Here is a 22,712-nt window from a genome sequence, read left to right as displayed (position 1 = left end):
GGTTGTAAACAACAAAATCAAAAGCTCACTTTTGTCCATTTTGACAAGTGGCCTATTGTAAATATAAAGTGCCAAAATCATTCATTTGGGGGGTTTCTTTGATTGAGTGAAAAGAGGGGATGTGTATTGTGTTCTTGTGTCTCCTTGATATTGTGCTCTTTATTTTGTATTATGGGTTCTTTTTCAAAGTTAACTCCACATAATTATGCTACTTGGAAAGAAAACATAAAGGAACCATTGGTTGAAAAAGGTTTACTATGTTATGTAACTAGTGCAACAAAAAAACCTAGTGATGATGTTGATGAGTCTTGTAAAGAAGACTAGGAATCCAAACAAGAAATGGACCTAGGAACCTTGTTAATGAATATCTCAGATCATGTCAAATACCACATAAGGAACCTTACCAATCCAATAGAACTCTAGGGTAAACTTTAAGCATTGTATGGGATAGTAGATGAAGATATGGCCTACACCATTGAGGACAATCTTCTCAAAATGGATCCTAGGAACTTCGACACCATCAAAGATTATCTTACCCAAGTAGACATCTATAGGGCCCAACTTAAGGATTGTGGTCAACCCATCAAGGATGGAAATTTGATCAAACATGTGATACCTCATCTTCCTCCTAAATATGTAACTGTTGTTTCCAATTATAATACTCACAAATTAAGAATGGGTAGTGCCTTGACTAAGCCTTCATTTGAGTCATTTTTAGGAATGTTGGTCTTATAACATGAAAAGTAAGTGAGTATGGGAATTCTCTAATCTTCCAATACCAAAGCCTTGGTTGCTAATGAAGAGAATTCAAGTGCTAAAAATTCCAACAAGAAGCAAAAGTAGTGGAAGGATAAGCCACAAGATGACATGCAACAATCCTCCTCTACAAAATAATCTTCCTCACATCAATCTTCCTCCACACAACAATCTTCTTCACAAAAAGGAAAGTCTTTTTCCAAACACAATAAAAAGGGAAATAACTCCAAAAAAAGGGAGAAGAAAAATTGTGCCTATTGTAAGAAGAATGGACATGATGAACATGAGTGTAAGGATAAGAAGATTGATAAGTTCCTAAACATAATAAGGAAAAAATAAATTTGATGTACCAAATTCCTATAAGGATAAGAGATATTCAACCACTTCAAATGGTAAGGGACAAGCTTTCATAGCAAGTACAAACAATTCTGAGGAATGGGTTCTTGATTCAAGAGCTACACATCATATGGGAGCTTCAAGGGAGCATTTTTCCACTTTGAAACCATCATAGGTACCTTACATCTATGTGGGAAATGAAACTCAAGTGTAAGTTGAAGGAAAAGGGAATGTTGAGTTGGGCAATGGTGTCTTCAAGGATTTTCTTCATGTTCCCAATCTTAGCACCAACCTTCTTTCAATCTACCAAATAACTCACTATGGATGTGGCAATAAAGTGGAGTTCCTTCCTGATTTAATTGTGGTGAAAAATCTCAAGGATGATTCTATGGTGGCGATTGGAAAGGCTAATCGTGAGACAAGACTTTATTCTTTTTGTCATTTTGTACCTAAGTCCACTTCCCTTGCCTTGTTGACCCTCTCAAATTCACAAAGTAAACTTTGGTATGAGAGGTTTGGACATCTTAATTACCACTATCTTCAACAACTTAGCAACGAGGATATAGTCATTGGTCTACCTCAAGTCAAGTATTTAGAGGGTGTATGTCTAGGTTGTGAAGTAGGCAAGCATCCCAAAGAGAAATATGACAAGAGGAAGTCTTCGAGAGCTATTGTTGTTCTTGAATTAGTTTATAGTGATGTAGCTGGCCCATTTCTTGTACCATCATTAGGTAAGGCTTGCTATGTTCTCACCTTCATTGATGACTTTTCACACTACACATGGGTCTTCTTTCTTTCTCATAAGAGTGAAGTGTTTGATAAGTTTATCACCTTCAAATCTCAAGTTGAGAAGCAATTAAGGAAATCCATCAAATTTCTACAAATAGACAATGACAAGATGTAAAAACTTTCCTAAGTGAAAAATTCACCCAAAAACTAAGAACTCAAACACAAGCACAACTGTAGACTAGAAAGAGAGAGTATGATCAAAATGATGATATATTCATTCAATATGCCATGTTCAAAGTACACTAGGAGTGCCTGTATATAAAGGCCTCTGAGATACATCTAGAATGCATCATAATCAGCATCATGATAAGTACAATAGCACCCTCTATCTATATGTGAAGGAAGTAGACCCAAGCAAATCTTGAAAAGTCATCTTTGGTTGACTGAAGTCACTGCAAAGGGTCCTACTAAAACCATGTAAACTAGCTAAAGAACAACTGGAGTTCTAGAAGATTTCCTTTTATCATACTTCTCCTCAAGATTCATATCCACTAAACATGATGAACACTCTCCCTTAGAAATGTTGATGTTAGGTAGACATTTGACCATATGTTTTAAGCAAAGTTGCTGAAGAGAGCAAAAGTCAAGGTGACCAAACCACTCATGACATAAAGTAGATTGTGAAGTAGAGTGATTCAACAAGACTTGAGAAGGAGACTTAGGCACAAAGTGGGAGAAGGAATAAGCCTCTTGTCATCATTAACTTTCTCCACTGCAACCAACGAATCATCTCAAAGACTTCACACCATCACTAAATCTGGAAGGAACTCAACTTTGTGACCATATCCAAGGTGAGAAATTTGGTAAATTGATAGGAGATTGGAGCTAAGGTTTGGAATTTAGGGAACATATTTGAATTCCCCATTTTCCATTTCTACATGTCCTTTTCCTTCAACTTCCATTTTGATATCATCTCCCACAAAGACGTGTGGTACCTTTGACTGCTTCAATGAAGAAAAATCTCCCTTTGAAGAAGCCATATTGTAAGAGGCACTTGAGTCAAGTATCCATTTCAAAGAAGAACTTGTGTTTTCCATAAATGCTTTCCCTTTACCCTTTGAAGAGTTTGGATTTGAATCCTTGGAAGTACCTAGCACTTGAATCTTGTTCTTCCTGAGTAAGTTTTCTAACTCATCAATTTTTTTAGTCTTGCAATGATGCTCATCATGGTTTGGCTTTTTGTAATATGCACAAAATAATTTGTCATTCTTTTCATTACTTCCCTTCTTATTGGAAGAAGAATTACCTTATTGAGAGGAGGATTATTGTGTCTCAGATTGTGATTTTTACATCCATCACTTCCTCTTCTTGTTGCTTTTCCCTCCTTGACTCGATTGGTGCTCATCACTAGCCACCAAGGCTTTGGTATTTGATGACTTGAGAAGTCCTAAATCCATCAAGCGAGAGTGTTTAACAATTAACATATCTACAAATGCATCAAATGTAGGCTTCTCGTAAGCAGATCCCATGGTTAACCTATGAGTATTGAAACTCAAAATAAAGGAAGCATATTCTAAAGGTAGTCTCTTCAGGATGTGATGAATCAACTTTTCATCCTTCATGGGATTTCCACAATCTTTGAGAAGTGCCCTATAGTCATTGGCTTTGATGATGTAATCTTGAATTGTGTCAAAATTCTTTGGACCCAAAAGAAGTAGATCATCCTCAATCTAAAATCCCTTTTCTTCATCTACCGTACCATATAGTTGTTCAATTTTATCCCAAGCTAGTTTCGATTCTTTACAACTGGTAATGTGAAGCAAGAGATCTCTATGAACATAATTCCTAATAAATCCTAAGGATTGTTAGTCTTGAGATTGCCAATTAATGAGTTCTTTAGCATCAGTAGGTTTGGTAATTGTACCATCAACATAAAGACTATATCCTTTTTCCATTAATCTACTTCGTGCAATATCTTTCCATGTAAAATAGTTGCATGAAGTTACAAGAGGACATTTAAAACCCATGATGCAAAAAATGAAAAGAGCACAATAGAGAAACACAAGAACATAGTACACAACTCTCATTTTCACTCAATCAAAAGACCCCCCTAGAAAAAGATGCATTTGGCACTTTATAAGTAGTGTGTACAACAGGCCAGTTTTCAAAATGAACAAAGTGAACTTTCTAATTTTTTTTTTATAACTACCTTATGGGGTGCAAATCTATCACTAAGCACTATAGCTCAGATTTACAATAATTTTGAAAAAGAATCAAAGCTTTATAATGCAGAAAAAGCCCTAATTCTAAAAGTGAGATTTTTTTCACACAACCCTAGAATCTAACTTTAGATCTAGAAAGTCGATGAAAATATATGCACTTTCAAAAATATCAAAACTTGAAAAGTGACTAGATGTGCTCGTACGGAGCATTTGAAGTTACAAAAAATAGGATTATGCAGGTACAATCACCAAAAAAAGAAATTTTTGAAAAATATTTGCACAAAAACCAAAAAAAACACCACCACTAAAAAATTTAGGAAATTCTATGAAATTTCAAAAAAAATTACACTTGAATTGGAGTCTGGATGTCCAAGTTATGAGCTCTCAAAGTTAGGCTAAAAACTCAAAAAACAATTTGGAGAGGGGTCTAGCAAGAAAATTGCAAACTTAAATTTGATGGTCAAATGGCCATCATAGCAATTGTAAATTGCCTAGTTTTGACATTCAAATGGCCATCAATTTTAATACACTAAAATGCTAATGCAGGCAAAAAAATGGGCACCATGCTAATATGTTAGGCTAATTGGACCATTGATGTCACTGTATGATTGTATAGATTAGGATATGTGGCTGATGATATGGCTACACATGTGTCAAGGGAATAGGTGATGATGTGTTAGGAGTTTGCAGACATGTTCAGCTGTCCTATTTGGCACTATTCTAGGCTAATGTGGCTCTATGTCTGCATTGCTATCAACAAGTGTTAGCTAATTTTGGATAGTTATGAAGGTCCACATGGCTGAGAATGTGTTGTGCTATCCACCAGAAAAATCTATGCAAGTACCCAAAAAAATGAAGCTAAAGCTAGAAATTCACAACTCATCATCGAAGTAGAACTTGCGGTCAAAATCTTCATCTGCGCATTAGAGTATACCATGTCAGTCACCAAAAAATGGATTGTCATTGATGAATCTTGTTTGCAGGCTAAATTATTAAAAAATCATTGAAAATTTTATAAACACTTTCTAGAGTTCAGTTGAAATATCCCACATTCATGGGGATTCTACACCTATAGGCATATAAAAAGAATAAGCACTAGGAGTTAAAACAAAGAGGCTTGCCAAACTATGAGCTATAGTATTGACTTGGCCGGTTTAGTGAAGTATGTCATTGCTAGATTATGTGATGGCCACTACAAATGTGGTATGGATTATGTGTAGTACAACCTCTGGGGATTTAAGGGCCACAGACTATACTCACCTGAATTTAAACTAGTCTACCAATGAATGGAATATCCCTATGATTAAATAAATATTCTCCAAATGGCAGAGTCAAGGTGTCACTACCCAGTTCTACTAAAACAATTCTCTACTAGGTTCCCAAAGGGTGAATTTTTTTTCAAAAATATAGTAAAAAATGGCAGAGAAATAAAATGTAGATCCAAATAAATCAATTAAATCTGCAAGAAATGACTATACCCAAAGTACAAATTGGGGCCTCCAAGTTCTGATTTGTAAAAAAAATCCTAATGGTCGACTTTGGGCCAAGGTGGCTAAGTTTATAATCAATCTTCATTGAATCAATGTTTCAGATGTAATGGCAAGGTCAAATCTAGCTCTAGATGCTCCTAATTTATGTATTACTCTAAATTCAAGCTGAGGTGTTGAAGCAAAAGTGGTCTCAAAATGGTTATGTGATGAGAAAATCTCCAAGCTTTGATACCATATAAGAATTTTCCTAAGGGAAAAATTCACCCAGGAACTAAGAACTCAAACACAAGCATAACTATAGACTAGAAAGAGAGAGTATGATCAGAATGATGATATATTCATTCAATATTCAATGTTTAGAGTACATTAGGAGTGCTTGTATATAAAAGCCTCTAAGATAAATCTAGAATGCCTTGTAATCAGCATCATGATAAGTCATATGACTAGGAACATGTCCACCAGATATGAGTTATCCTCCATTAAGCACATAAGTAAGTGCAGCGATGAGAGGATAAGCCTACAAGAGTGTGACACACAAATTAGTGTTGTAGACACCATGTGCTAAAATAGAGTTGTGTACTCTTGTGTTGTCAACATGACAAGTCAAAAAGGTGCGCAAACTCCTAAGTTTCTCACAAAATAAAATAATAAAATAATGCATTAACCTAAGTAAACTTAAGTAAGTGTAAATAGTAAATACATATTTACACCAACACAAGGAATATGTGAACTCCAAGCTTATAGAATTTTGCACTCATGAGGGTATTGATCTTCAACATTCAGTTGCATACACTCCAGAATAGAATGGTGTTGCTGAATGAAAGAATAGAACCCTAAGGAGATGACCACTTGTATTCTACAACATAAGTCTCTAGATCAAGTTTCTTGGGCATAAGCCATGTGTTGTGCCAATTACATCCACAAAAAAAGTCCCCATAAGGCCTTTGATAGAATTACACCTTTTGAGGCTTGGGTGGCTGAAAACCAAGTGTAAAGCACTTTAAAGTTTTTGGTTGTCCAACATGGGCAAGGATGCCTCCACAAAAATGAAGGGCATTGGAACCTCAAAGTGAACCTTGTATATTTGTTGGATATCCTGACCACATTAATGCATACAAACTCATGGATCTAGAGATGCATGAAAAAAACACTTTAAAGTTTTTGGTTGTCTAGCATGGGCAAGGATACCTCCAAAAAAGTGAAGGGCATTGGAACCTCAAAGAAAACCTTGTATATTTGTTGGATATCTTGACCACATTAAGGCATACAAACTCATGGTTCCAGAGATGCATGAAATATTCTTTGAGAGGAGTGTTCAATTTGAAGAAACTTGTCCAAGTTTGGCTTCTTCAACTCCTCCTTCTTCCTCCTTCATGGAAAGTGATGATAGTGATGATAGTGACTTCGAAGCTGAGATTCCTTCAATGTTGACTTATAGGACACCACCTTCATAGGGTCCACAAACAATTGAGGATATTCCTTCTTCTTCTTCCACTAGACCTCATTGGGCACAACAAACACTTGATTTAGCAAGTTCATTGGTGCAGAATCCTTTAGATCCTCAGAGGACAAGGTCACAACACAAATCATTTCCACATGCTTATATTTCCATTGCTTCTAATTTATAGTGATTTAAGGAAGCATCGGGGATTCTTGAATGGGACAAGGCCATGGAGGAAGAATATAACTCTTTGATGGAAAACAACATTTGGGACTTAGTTCCTCTTCCTAAGAGAAGAAATTTGGCTAGGTGTAAGTAGATCTATCAAACCAAATTTTTAGTGGATGAAAGTGTGGATAAGCATAAGGCTAGACTTGTTGCCAAAGGTTTCTAATGCAGACAAAGGGATGAATAACTAGGGCCAAAGGCTCACCCAACTATCCAACCACTCTGCAAGAGTTAACACAATGGAAGCAAACACAAAGAAAAACAACCAAAGGAGGAAGAAGAGTGAAATACTTTTATTGATTCATCAGAATATCTTCATACATGCCCATCTGTAAGGCCTTCTTGGTTATGACCAATTATAAATAGATTCAAATCCAGACCAACCAACTTCAATTTTGCATCTTCTACCTAATCCCCTAAGTTCTACCTTTAATCTAAGCCTAAGCACTTTATTTATACTTTCCAAAATGGCTTACAAAATATTATAGAACATTACATAATAGGAAGGTTGACCCAATGACAGTCTAGACACATCCCAAGAAAAGATCTTAACATAAATGTCACAATGAAAATAAATCCCACAAGTTGGCTCAAAAAAATCATGATCCAAAAGCTAACACTCGACATTCACTGGATAACTTGGCTTCAACTAGAAATTGGCAACTTGGCATCAATTGGAAACTAGCAACTTGGCATAAATTGGAAATTGGCAGCAATTGGTAGAATGAATAAAAGTGCAGGATTACAAAGAAGCCTAGGATGCTCCTGCATCAAACAACCAAGATTGGAGAAATGATTCTCCTAAATCATTGTGATGCCACAACCTGAGTTGAATCCAACTCAGATTGATAAATTCATGTAGCATCTTCAATAGGTCTATTCTTCCACTTCACCAAATATTCATAGTAATATTTTCCTATTGTGCTCTTACAAATTCTTTGGCTCAATATCTTTTCAACTTCTTAAATCTACTTCTTAGGATAATAATCATGTATAGCAACTTCATCATCTAACTCATGATACTTATATAGATTAGTAATATTGAATATAAGAGATATATCCATGTTATCAGATAACTCAACTTGATAAGCATTACCACTATCAAATTTCTTCAAGATCTTACAAGGTCCAAATTTCTTCATCTTTAGGTTACTGTATGTTCCAATAGGAAATCTTCCTTTCTTAAAATGAACCATCATCTTATAACTAACTTAAAAATCATGGTGTCTTCTAGACTAATAAACATTCTCTTTATACTTTTGATTACTTTATTCCAACCTCAACTTCACTTCCTTATGCAAAGACTCCATAAAATCAGCAAACTCTTCTCCTACAACACTTCTCTTTTCTTCACCAACCACATCTCTCAAATCTTATACCCCTCTAGGATGCATTCCAGTAACAATATCAAAAGATGTCTTCCTTGTACTCTTATTCAAGGAATTATTATATGCAAATTCAGCTTATACCAATACCATCTTCCAATTACTTGGCTTATCCCCAACTAAACATCTCAATAAATTACTTAAGCTTCATTCCCAACCTCTACCTATCCATTTTTCTGTGGATGGAATGTAGAAATAGACTTCATTTCAGTACCCATCTTCTTCCACAAAATCTTCCAAAAATAACCAACAAACTTACTATCTCTATCAGAAATAATACTTCTTGGTAATCCATGCAATCTCACAATCTCTTTAAAGAAAAGTTCAGCAACATGCTCAGCATATGATGTCTTCTTACATTGTATAAAATGAGCCATCCTAGAAAAATTTTCCACTACAACAAATATGGAATCATACCCCTTTACTGTGTTAGGCAATCTAAGAACAAAACCCATACTAATGTTAGTCCAAGATTTCTCAGGAACAATAATAGGTGCATACAAAAAAGTATTTGACTCACCCCTTTTGTAACTTGACAAACTCCAAAACTCTTTACAAATTTCTAAACATCCTTATACATTTGTTGCGAATAATACTTCTCTTTCAGCAAACTCAATGTCTTATCAATTCCAAAATGTCTAGCTAATCCACCACTATGTTTTTCCTTAATCAGATTCAACCTCATGGAACTTCTAGAAATACACAACTAAATGCCTTTGAACAACATATATTCTTGAATGAAATACTCATCATACATACTTATGTGATCTATCAGATTTGGTGCTCTACACTCTCTCCATGCCTCAGAAAAATCTGGATCAATATCATACAAATCTTTCATTTCATCAAAACCAAGAACTTCAACCTTCATTTCAATCAACAAGGAATGTCTTCTACTCAATGCATCAGCAACTCTGTGAGTAACTCCACTCTTATGCTTGATCACAAATGTAAAACTCTACAAGTACTCAACCCATGTCATATGTCTTTGATTCAATTTATGTTGATTTCACAAGTATTGTAAAGCTTTATGATCAGTACACAACATAAATCCTTAGGAATCAAATAATGTCTCCACTTCTTCAATGCTTGAACAATGACATAAAATTCTTGATCATACACAGAATATTTTCTTTTAGCATCATTCAACTTTTCACTAAAGAAAGCAATAGGCTTACCTTCTTGAATTAATACAACTCCTATTGCATTACCACTTGCATCACATTCAACTTGAAATACTTTTTTGAAATCAAGTAAAGCCAATACAAGTAATTCAGCAACCTTTTGTTTCAAAGTCTCAAAACTATTATCAACTCCATGTGTCCACTTGAATTCCTTTTTATCTCCCCTCATTGTTTTAGTCATAGCATTACAAACTGCATTGCAATTCTTTATAAAAAATTTGTAAAAGCTAGCCAAACCATGAAATGATCTTACCTCACCCACATTCTCAAGTGTAGGCCATTCCAAAATTGCTTTAACCTTCTTAGGATCCATCTTTAATCCATCAATTGAAATCATCAATCCCAAATACATAATCTCCTCTTGCATATAAGAACACTCTTTCAAATTAATTAGCATATCATCGAAATAAACAATCAAAAACTTACCCAAAAATATTTTTAGAACTTCATTCATCAACCTTATGAAAGTACTAGGTGCATTAATCAAACCAAAATGCATAACCAACTATTCATACAAACCATCTTTTTTCTTGAAAGCAATCTTTCATTCATCACCTTCTCTAATTTTGATCTGATGATAGCCACTCTTCAAATCAATCTTGGTAAAATACTTTACTCCACTCAAACAATCCATTATGGCATCCATCCTTAGCATAGGAAACCTATATTTCACTATTATCTTGTTAATGGCTCTAGAATCAGTACACATTCTCCATTCTCCATTTTTTAGGTGCTACTATAGTAGGTACAACACATGGACTCAATATTTCTCTGATCAAACCTTTCTACAACAACTCATGCATTTGTCTATTAAGTTCTTCATTCTCTATAGGTGTCAACCTATATGGTGCTTTATTTGGAAAACTAGCTCTAGGAATCAGATCCATACAATGACTTATACTTCTTACTAGAGGTAAACCATCAAGAATATCATCAAAAATAATTTATTTATACTCATTCAACAATTCAAAAATTTCTTTTGGTACTCAGTTTTCATTAATTTTTGCTATCACTCAATCACCACTGACTGGTACTCAGTTAATACTATATTCTAGCACACAACTCGGTCCTCGAGGAATTATAGCAAAAAAAAATTTCCTCTTTTTCATTTCCCTTTCAAATTGTTTTCCATTCACCATGCAAACTTTCATACATAGTAGTACAATTCACCTCATCTAGACTTTCAATCAAAGGTAGCAATTTTTGTTTCTTTCCATTTACCTAAAGAGTATATTGATTCAATCTTCCATCATGTACAACATATCCATCATATTTCCAAGGTCTACCCAACAAAATATGATAGCAATCCATAGGCATAATATCACACAGAACTTGATCAAAGTAATGTCCAATTTTGAATTTCACAAGGCATTGCTCACTTACCAATATCTTATACTCATCTTTGATCCATAATACATGATAAGGTTTGGGATCTTTCAGCCTCTGCAACTACAAATTGGTAACTAACTCTTTTGATGTCAGATTTGTAGAACTTCCACTATTAATGATCACTTTGTAGCATTTTCTAGCTATCTTACATCTTGTCTTGAAAAGACTTCTCCTTAAAATAGGTTCCTCATCACTTTCCTTATTACATAAGGTTCTTCTCACCATCAAATTTTCTCTAGCCTCAAGTCCACTTGGTGAACCCTCATCATCTTCTTGAATCACAAAATTTTTGTTACTTTGTCTACTTTCAAAGGATCTCCATTCAAAAGATCTATGTCCCTCTTTACCACATCTGAAACAATTACCATGAAATCCACCCCTAGAATAGGAATTACCTCTTCCTTGGTAAGAATTAGTACCTCCTTGATAAGAATTACCATTTTTTGATTCAGTCTTGCTTTTTTCATCATTCTTCCATTCAGATTTTCCTTTATCCTACACAAAACTTTTAGATCTGTCACCTTCACCATAAGATCTACCTCTACCTCTCTGGAATCTACCACCTCTACCTCTTTGTTTTTGTTCATGCTTCTTTGTCAAGATCTCCTTAGCCTTTAAGGCATATTGATATGCTTCTTCTACACTTTCTAACTTCACAAAACTTATTTCATCTTGAATTCTAGATCTCAATGCATTAATTTACCCTGCAATTTTCTCAACACCATCATCCACATGTCCAGATTTGATGCCCAGTCCATAGAATTTCTTGGTATATTCTTTCACATTCATGTCATTTTGTTTAAAATTTTGCATCTTTCTCAATAGGCTAACTTGGTAATTAGCAGGGAGGAATTTTTTCTTTACCTTGTTCACCATCTTTGGCCAAGTTTTGATCTTCTCATTTCCTCTCCTTTGTCTATTAGTTTGCAAGTGCTCCCACCATAGTGATGCATGACCTTTCAACCTAGTGATTGCAATCTTCACCTTTCTATTATCAAGAATGTTTTCATACTCAAAGAACTTTTCCATATGAAAGATCCAATCAGACACAACATTGGTGTCCAATTTTCCATCATAAGGAACAACTTCTATAACAGGCTTTGAATTTTTCCTAGACAACACTCGCAACACTCTTTCCTCATCTTGATCTTCTTTAGGTTATGGATTATGGTTTGGTGTTGTTGCTTCATCATCACTTACATCATCAAGATGTGCTCCTTTCCTTTGGGCTATTTCCACAGCATCTAATCTAGTTGCAATTTGTCTCAACTGATCCAATATAGTATTATAAACATTATTTCCTCCACCATGAACCATCTTTACAAATTAAGTTCCTACAAAATTGTTACCCTCTGCAAGTTATAGGTGAAATCTATAGATCTTCCACCTTGAAACCAAATCCAAATTAGGGTTCTACATGATGTAATGTCCATAAGGACAAACCCCAAGCTTTGATACCAACTGACATAGACAAAGGGATGAATAACTAGGGCCAAAGGCTCACCCAGCTATCCAAACCACCCTACAATAGTTAACACAATGGAAGCAAACACAAAGAACAACAACCAAAGGAGGAAGAAGAGTTAAATACTTTTATTGATTCATCAAAATATCTTTATACATGCCCATTTATAAGGCCTTCTAGGTTATGATCAATTACAAATAGTTTCAAATCTAGACCAACCAATTTCAAGTTTGCATCTTCTACTTGATCCCCTAAGTTATACCTTTAATCTAAGCCTAAGCACTTTATTTATACTTTCCAAAACAACTTACAAAAGATTCTAGAACATTACATAATAGGAAGGCCGACCCAATGATAGTCTAAACACATCCCAAGAAAAGATCTTAACATAAATGTTGCAATTGAAATAAATTCCACAGGTTGGCTTGTAGAAATCACATCCAAAAGCTGACACTCAACATTCACTAGATAACTTGACATCAACTAGAAACTAGCAACTCAGCATGAACTAGAAACTGGCAACTCAGTATGAACTGGAAACTAGCAACTTAGCATGAACTAGAAACTGGTAATTCGGCATGAATTGGAAACTGGCAACTTGGCATGAACTAGAAACTGGTACCTTGGCATGAATTGGAAATTGGCAACTTTTCATGAACTTGAAACTAGCAACTTAGCATGAACTAAAAACTGGCAACTCAGCATGAACTAGAAACTAGCAACTTAGCATGAACTAGAAACTAACAACAACTAGTAGAATGAATAAAAGTGTAGGATTACAAAGAAACCCAGGATGCTCCTACATTAGTTTCTCATAGGTTCCTAGTATTGACTATACTAAGACCTTTGCACCAGTCACTAAGATGAACTCCATTCATTTGACACTTGCTATTGTTGTAGCTCATGGTTGGGTTGTACATCAAATAGATGTGAAGAGTGCATTTTTGAATGGTGATCTTCATGAAGAGATTTATATGGAGTAAGCATAATGGTTCATATAGGATTCTACTATGGTTTGTAGATTGAAGAAGTCTATCTATGGTCTTAAGTAGGCTCCTTAGGATTGGTATGCCAAGATGGATTCCTTCCTACTCTCAACAGGATTCACCAAGTGTCATTCAAACTCAAATGTCTACATTCTTCAGAGGGATGACTCACACTTGATACTCATGCTTTATGTAGATGACTTGATCATTATAGGAAGTACTTCATCCATCATTGCTAGTGTCAAGACTTCTTTGCAGGACAAATTTTCTATGATAGACTAAGTATCGAGGTGCTACCACTGTGACTACAGAAGCTATTTGGTTACAATACATCCTGGAGGAGTTTGGATTTTACATACCTAAACCCATAATCATACATTATGATAATTAGAGTGCTATTGAGATCTCAAAACATCTAGTTCAACATCAGTAGACCAAACACATTGATATTCATATGCACTACATTAGAGAACTAATACATGAGTAGGTTATTGCATTACAATATTATCCTATAGTAGAGTAGGTCAAAAATATCTTCACCAAACCCTTCAATGAGGTCAAGTATATCCATTTGTGAGATCTCTTAGGGGTGTGAGATGTTTTAGAAAGGGGAGTCCCTTGACTTCTCTCTTCTTTCTTCTAGGAGGGAACTTTTCCTCATCTGAGGTCTTCTTCTCTCTTGTCTCCATTATTGTACTTATCTCTCTTTTTGGTGGAGGATTTTTCCCATGAGGTTTTCCCTTTTTCTCTATTTTATGAGAGATTGTATTGCATCTTTGTATGTAGAGAATTTCTTTTGTACTTGGATACCTAACATGGCTTAGTAGCTAGGACCCATTATGTGTTTCATCATAGTTTTTGTGAGCTTAACTGCAGTCCCCTAAGTTGCACTTAAGGGGGGGGGCGGGGGGGCGGTGTTAGTGTAAATAATTATTATCTACAATTTACTTAAGTTTACTTAGGTTAATGCATTATTTTATTATTTATTAGATTAGATACCTAGGAGTATGCATACTCAAATGAGTTTTCATGTTGACAACGCAAGAGTAAGTAACTCTAATTTAGCACATGGTGTCTACAACAGTAGAGTTTGCATAATTAACTGAGTTGTCATGTAGACAACATAGTTGTTTGCACTCTTAATTAAGCACATGGTGTCTACAACATAATTTTACATCACACACCTATGTAGGCTTATCCCCTCATCATTGCACTAACTCCTATGCTTAATGGAGGATAATCCACTCTTGGTGGACATGTGCTTAGTTGTGAGGCTTATCATATTTCTAACTCCTAGACATTCTAGAAGAATTATAGAGCCCTTTATATTCAGGAACTTCTATTGTACTTGTGCATCAATTGAATATCATATTATTATTTTGATCATACTCTATTGGTCTATTTTGTGCTAGTTGTTGAGCTTCTTGGTCTTGGGTGATTTTTCCCTAAGGAAAATTCTTATAATTTTCACCAAAAATGGAACCAACCTTTACAATGGATGAGAAAGAGAAAGATATAGAAGAAGAATGGAATCCTAGATTTGATCTAGAAATGACATGTGTCCACTTGAATATCCATTCCTTGTTGTTGTAAAACCTCTCTCATCTTTTTACCCATGAAATCTAATTTGGTTTTCATCATTGTTTTGTAACAAACCCAAAATATCTCTTCTTTAATGATAAAAACCATCTCACTAGTAAAATATCTAAAATGCATCATGAAATGCTAATAATACCTTGATTTAACTGACTAGGAAGTAACAAAAATCACCCATGACTAATTTTTACTACATTTTACATTTAGTTAGTTCACCATTTCACTAGAAATTAGATCTAAACTGCCATAACCAAATTAAACTAAAAATTGGGTACCTGAGACAAATCCTTGCATAACCTGAACCATTGACCTCCTATGTGAAAATAAACTTGAGAAATAGAAAGCTTCTTCTCTCCTAATTTTGGTGCTATACAATATTGCTATATTAGCTTACTAAAAATGCCTAGAATCTTAGTTTGAAAAACATGCCTCTATTATGGCGTCAGGTCTGCACTTTGCCTTTTAAATTTTTATGCAATTTTTTTTACATTTTCTAAAGTTCAAACTTTAGGTTATATCTCTTTTAAAAAAAAGGTATGCACGTGAATATCTAAGAAAAATCAATTAAAAATCATCTTTTAATCATTTTGATTTTTTCCCCAACTATGCATTTTAGGTCAACTAAGCTTGACAGGTCTTCTAAAATGTTTCATCACTAGATTGGATGATTCCTGCATAGCCACCTAAAAACCTCCACATGGGTGCCATGTGTCACTGCTTCATTCATTATCTATTCTACCACATCATCAAGCCATGTCATTGCATTTCCATGTCATTAATCACTATGTCGCTATCATAGTTAGCATTTTCCTATGTCATTCCAACATAGAAACATTGTGACACATGGCACTATGCACCACCTTAGCACCTTAGGAAGCATGCTTGTCTAGAAACCTCTGCCACTTATCAATTTTTGATTGGTCCATCTCAGTCAATCTAGCACCAAATCAGTACCACATGTCATCTTCCAATTGGTGTCTATTCTACTATGTGCCCACCACATCAATTGATTGCAATGTTGCATGGTTATCATTCGAGCATCTTTCATTGGCAACATGGCAACAATTGTCTGATCTACCACATGTTGCCATCCTAGGCCTTAGATCTAATACTGGCACATCACTCCTTGACTCATCATTTTTTCCACTTGCCTCATTTTAGTTCATCCCTGGATACCACATCAACATTTTTGTTTTGCATTCTTTTGGTCAAAATTTGTTTGAGGTCACCAATTTTGCCATTGTCTGTGTGTCCCACACATGAGGCTTGTTCTTTCTTCAAAAGGCAATGTGTTATATTAGACACTCAAGTAATATTGTATTGGTATATTTAAATATTAAAATAAGTGACAACTTGCCCAATGTAGGATATTTCATCCCAAAAAAAGTGCATTTCTATTGCTAATACCTTGGCTCATTTCCTTTTCTAAGCTTTGGTTTCACTATTACTCGTGTTGGTAGAGTTTAATACATTGTGATTCACTTTGATAAGGTGCAGATTTGATTCTACAAGAACTATCTCTTCAAAAAGCCACAAAGAAGCACTTAACAAGCTTGTTACAGTCTTCTTTCTACTAAATATACCTTCTCCTACTGTGGATTGCACAAATGAGTGATGAGGAATAGCCACCATTAGCGCATGGGTCTTTTGGGGCAATGCATTATGGAGGCTTGCTTCGCCCTTCTTCCCATGGGTGATTCCATGTTTTGTCTCTCAATTCTCAAAATGCACTTGACTTACAGCTCTGCACATATGGCATAATTTTCCACTATAGAAGATTGAAATTTCCTTTTCTGACATTGACAAAAGGACAAAATGAGACCTCAGTATTTTTCTTAAGAATATCATGAAAAATTATAAATTCAAAAGAGGTAAATGTTTTAATACTTTGGCACCTGTGAAATTTCTTTATATGCACTCTTCTATGACAAGCATTGAGTGACAAATCATGGTATTAATGTCTCCTGCCTACTACCAAACATGTCACTCCAAAAGTGTATGAGGCACCTCACTGATCCTCCCCAACACTCAACATCCTTTTCGAGATTAGTCCAAAGGAATTCCAACATGTAACAAGCACACTCTCCACCTTCGTTAATTCCAACATCTCTTATTATATTAGATTGATTAAAACTCTTAGTCTGGCAGTTGTACAACCTTAATGATGCCCAAAGGGACATGATCTTATTTGTACTAACTTTCCAACGGAAATAAGTAAAAAATTTCTTCATATTTTCAATATATGGGTATAATTTAGAGATCCAATGCATAAGACAACTTCAACTCTCATTCTAAAAGGATTTTCATGTACTGAAACCCCGAAACAATGTTTTATTTCCAACCCAGATTATAAGCACCATGACTTTAATATTGTTACTTTCAACTCTCACTTTTCCTTTTTCATCAATCAGCATATGCACCTATTGACATATAATGTGATCCCTCATTTTCCTTATTCGATTAATGCAATTAGTCAGGCCCCAAAATGGGTCTGGCTATAAAAAAAATTGTTTTCAAACAACTGAACTACAAAAAATATTCAATGAGCATCCAACATTAATTATAATCAGATTTGATCATTATAGTATCACTGAGATATCAATTAAACTCATTTTAACTCCTTTTTCCAACTCTCAACTTCATGCCAAAGGGTCCTCTAACTGGTCTTAAAAACTTATTGAAACAAGTAACTGGGCCCTAAGCTCTGGCATACTAATTCTTTGTTCCACACTCTTGGACCCTATAAAATCTCATCTCATAATGATTTATCAATCAAAAGATATTGAATTTCAAATATGTCTTCTCAAAACTACTTGCAAGAAAACATGTCAGAAAACCATGAATCGCATTCGGATTTGGCTTCAAAAATTGGGCAAACTTGGGGCAATGAAAATTGGGGCATTGGTTCACTATCAAAAGGAGAGTATAAATCTAGGATTTAGGCTCATGATGAATAACTAGGTGAATTTGGTGAGTGCTCAAAGTGGGCTACTTAGATTTGTAGGACTGGAAACACTGGCAAAAAAGCATTTTTTTGCAAATGAAATGAACTTGGGAAAGTGTGCAAACGGGTTAGTTAAGACTTGAAAATTGGAACACTTAAAGTATTTTTAGAGTAGAACACAATTTTATCATCCATTCAATCTCACCTATCATGGATTCAGAGATATGGTATCCCAAATAGGGGTACATACCAATCTACACTTTGACACCAGTAAAACATTACAAATTGCATTTGGAATCATATTCGAAAACTGATCAAATGGATTCATAAACTCAAAATTGTAACATGGAAATTTTTTGACCTCTAGAATTCAATTCAAAAGTAATTTTTTCATTTTGGTCAATTGGGTCAAAGTTAGAATAAGTCAAATAGAGCCTTCTAGAATTATGAACAATTTGCATTAGCACGACAACAATAAACAACCAACTTTGAGGGATTCAAAACCTATTCAAAACATATCAAAATGACTTCAAATATGAGACATAGGTTCTAAGATATAGATATTAAACATTTCCAAAGTTGCAAGTCCTATAACATTATTGGGTTCAAGATATTTAATTGCAAACTAGGCCTCCTGTTATTGTTTGACACAGGTAAAAATACAGATTTGGACATTGCTCAAAATGAAACTTCATAGAATGACTCAGAATTGAAACTTATCTTCATGGGAAGAGTGGATATACTAAATGAAAGGTGTTAGAAACATTAAACACCTCTTAGGACTCAAATGGCCAATTGGGTACATAGGCATCAGAAAGCACTTATAGGGCTTGATTTTTTGGAATGGTACTCAAAATGAGAATGAAATTTTGAGTCTCATCAATTAGCATTTGAAAATCCTAGGAAAAGCTTAATATATTCTTCAAAAAACCTATTAGGTTTCATTAGTCTTATTTTTCCTTCCTTGGAAGTTAAATTTTTTGTAACCTCCATGTCTAATGCCTAAATCTCTTTGATGCAGAGTATGCAGCAAAAGCACCAACTCTTCTTCCAACTCCGATCAGCACCTTAACTTGCTTCCAACCTCCAAACAGCAACTAGGCCTTCTTCCAAGGTTAATGACTGACCCAATGGCTTCTAACATTGGTAGAATCTACCTCAAAGTGGACTCCACTTCACAAGCCCAACCCTCAAACCTAGGGTTCACAAACAACTTGGGACAATCACACCTATTACGGATTCCCTAACACCAAATAGGCTTAAAATAGAAAATATTTCTTAGATTGGGTTAGAACTCCATTCCCATGATATAAATGGTTCTTACTAACTCAAAACAACAAGAAAAACCCCCACTTTGAAGTTTCTCAACACCCAACACTGAAAATTACAAATTGTTACCAGCACTTTTATTAGAACAATTCCTAGTTTCAATGGTCAAATTCCCAAAAAATACAAAGAACCATACAATATTTTCACATCACCAAACACCCTTCAACTACTCCTATGAGATTCCAAAAGATCAATTTCCAACTCTACTCCAGCATCAAGTTATGCCCGCTTTGTGTCACAGTCCTAAATGGCCAGTTTAGGCTAGGTTACAAGGAAAGCATAAATAAATGGGTTCAAAGACTTGGTTCAACCCCTTGGATCTCTTCTACACCTTTTATTTTTCCTTCTACACCCTTCACTTGGGTCAAATCAATCAACTTGGGAGCGTGATCCTTCGTTTTCCTTCAAAACTAGACTAGACATAAGACTATGTTCAGCCTAGGGCTTGCTGGTAAAAATAGGTGCCCAACTCCTAAAGCCCTGAACCTCTTCCATCTTTAAGTCACCTCTCCTAACTTGCATTCCACAAAGCGGCATTGAAATCCCACAGTGGGTTTGCAAGTTAGGAGGCCATCTTGTTGAAACCCTCAATGTGCAGCAATTTCAGACCTACCTCTACTAAAACAGGTATAACTTTTAACCCAGAATAGATAAAAACTTCAAACCAATTGCATTCGAATGCTGACTCAGTCCTCTTTTCAAAAATATAAGATTTGTACCACTAAAAATCTGTACAGTCCATACGGAATTGAAAAAACAGAGAAAATTGCAGAATTTCTGAGTTTTATTCACCAAATGCTGTCCACCCGTCCGTACCATGGCCTTCCCCACGTGTGGAGACCTTAAATAAGTGTCTTCCAACAGTTATAACTTCCCTTTGGATGGTTGGAAGACCATACAACTTCCTTTTTTAAGTTTGACAACAAATTTGCAAAAATTGCTCTTTAGCAACTTTTTGCACCTTTGCATTTTTTTTACACACCTTCAATTCAAATGTGTCCTAATGACTCAAATCCACCTAAAACATCCTAAAAATACTAAAATACTTAAGAATTCATAAATAATGAGTCCTTGGTTACAAATGGTCACTTGGCTTATAACCACACCAATGTGCCATTGTACCTTACAATTGAGTCTTCATTACAAATATGGACCAAACTTCATTCCTAACAACTCTAATGTACTAAACACCTTGAATTCATGCCTAAGAGCCTTAGGTGCCCTGCACCATACTCCCTAGGCCAAAAGAAACTCAAGTCTCTTGAGTTGGTAATGTGGACACATTGTATCCCATCTTCTTTATAGTTGATTCAGGCAGCCAACTTGCATCTTCAACTGGTCTACCTGTCCATTTGATGAGGTAGTCCATGTACACCTTCCTCCTAGTCCTTTTTCCTTCTCTTTTATCCAAAACACTTTCTATAGTGACTACCCCTGCCTTGGGAAGAGAGTTCATGATCTCTTTATCTACTGTGGTTGATTCAATGCCACTGGTTTTAGTCTGAGAACCTCTGTAAGGATATAAATCAGAGACATTAAATGTATTGGAGAGCCCTATGTCTGGTGGAAACTCCACCTTATAGGCATTGTGTCCACATTTTTGCAAGATCCTAAAAGGACCTATTTTCCTCATCATCAACTTAGTAAACTTACCTTTAGGAAGCCTCTCCTTTTTAAGGTTCACCATAACCAGATCTCCTATTTCAAATTGAAGATCTCTCCTCTTAGTATCTGCTGCTTCCTTATACTTCATTGTCATTTTTCCTAGCCTATCTTTGACCTCTTGATGAATTTCCTTCATCACCTCAGCAAAATCACATGCTTGAGCACTGGTTCTTTCCATAGATTTGACATCTCTAACCTCCATTACCCCTCTAGGATGAGTGCCATAAACAATTTGAAATGGGCTCAATCCGGTTGTCCTATTCATTGAATCATTATAAGCAAACTCTGCTTGTGCTATGACTGAGTCCCAAGATGATCCATGTTCCTTAGTAAGGCATCTTAATAGGTTGCCTAATGATCTATTAACCACCTCCGTTTGGCCATCCGATTGTTGATGGTATGCTGATGAAAATGAGAGGTCTGTACCAAGTTTTCTCCACAAAGTCCTCCAAAAGTGCCCAAGAAATTTAGACTCTCTATCCGAGACTATGGATAATGGTACTCCATGTAGTCTTACTACTTCCTTGAAAGAGATACCTGCAATATAAGAGGCATCATGACTGGTTTTACATGGCAAAAAATGTGCCATCTTGGAAAACCGGTCTACTACAACACAAATACTATCATAGCCTTGCTTGGTCCTTGGCAATCCAAGTACAAAGTCTAAACTTACAGCATCCCAAGGCCTATTTGGTATTGGTAATGGGGTGTACAGTCCTGCATTAGAAGTCTTCCCCTTTGCCTTTTGACAAATCATACAAGTCTCTACAAACTTTCTTACATCAGTAGGCATCCCAGGCTAGTAATAAAATCTTCTTACTAGTTCAAGGGTCTTGTCCAATCCAAAATGACCAGCTAGACCCCCACAGTGCTTCTCCTTTATAATGTTCTCCCTCAAGGATCCTCTAGGGATGCATAGCTGACTCCCTTTGAAGAGCAATCCTTCTTGCAGCATGAAATCTGCATAAATGCTATGGTACTGCCCTGTCATATCCCTGCAGACTTGATGAACTTCTTTGAAGTCTTCATCACTTTCATACATGTGTTTTATGGAGTGGAATCCCACATTCTCCAACCTCATTTCTTGAATGGTCAAATTCCTTCTACTAAGGGCATCAGCAACCTTATTTGCCTCCCCTTTTTTATGCTTAATAGTGAAGGTATATGATTGAAGGTACTCCATCCATTTCACATGCCTATGGTTCAACTTTTCCTGTCTATTCAAGAAACTCAATGCATGGTTATCTGTATAGACAATAAACTCCTTGGGCAATAAATAATGTCTCCATTTTCTTAGAGACTGAACCATAGCATACAATTCTAAATCATATGTAGAATATCTTTGTTTTGCTTCATTTAACTTTTCAGTAAAGAAGGCTATTGGCTTACCTTCTTGACTTAGGACTCCTCCTATGGCCATATTACTTGCATCACATTCAATAGTAAATACCTTCTTGAAATTAGGTAGAGCAAGGATGGGTGCCTCTGCAACCCTTTTCTTCAAGTACTCAAAGGACTGATCAGCGTCTCCTGTCCATGCAAATTTACATTTTCTTCCACCCTTGAT

This window comes from Cupressus sempervirens, chromosome 3, assembly GCF_028749045.1.
Source record: "Cupressus sempervirens isolate cs-2001-9-10 chromosome 3, ASM2874904v1, whole genome shotgun sequence".
In the NCBI taxonomy this organism is placed as follows: domain Eukaryota; kingdom Viridiplantae; phylum Streptophyta; class Pinopsida; order Cupressales; family Cupressaceae; genus Cupressus; species Cupressus sempervirens.
Note: the sequence above shows the minus strand (reverse complement) of the source record.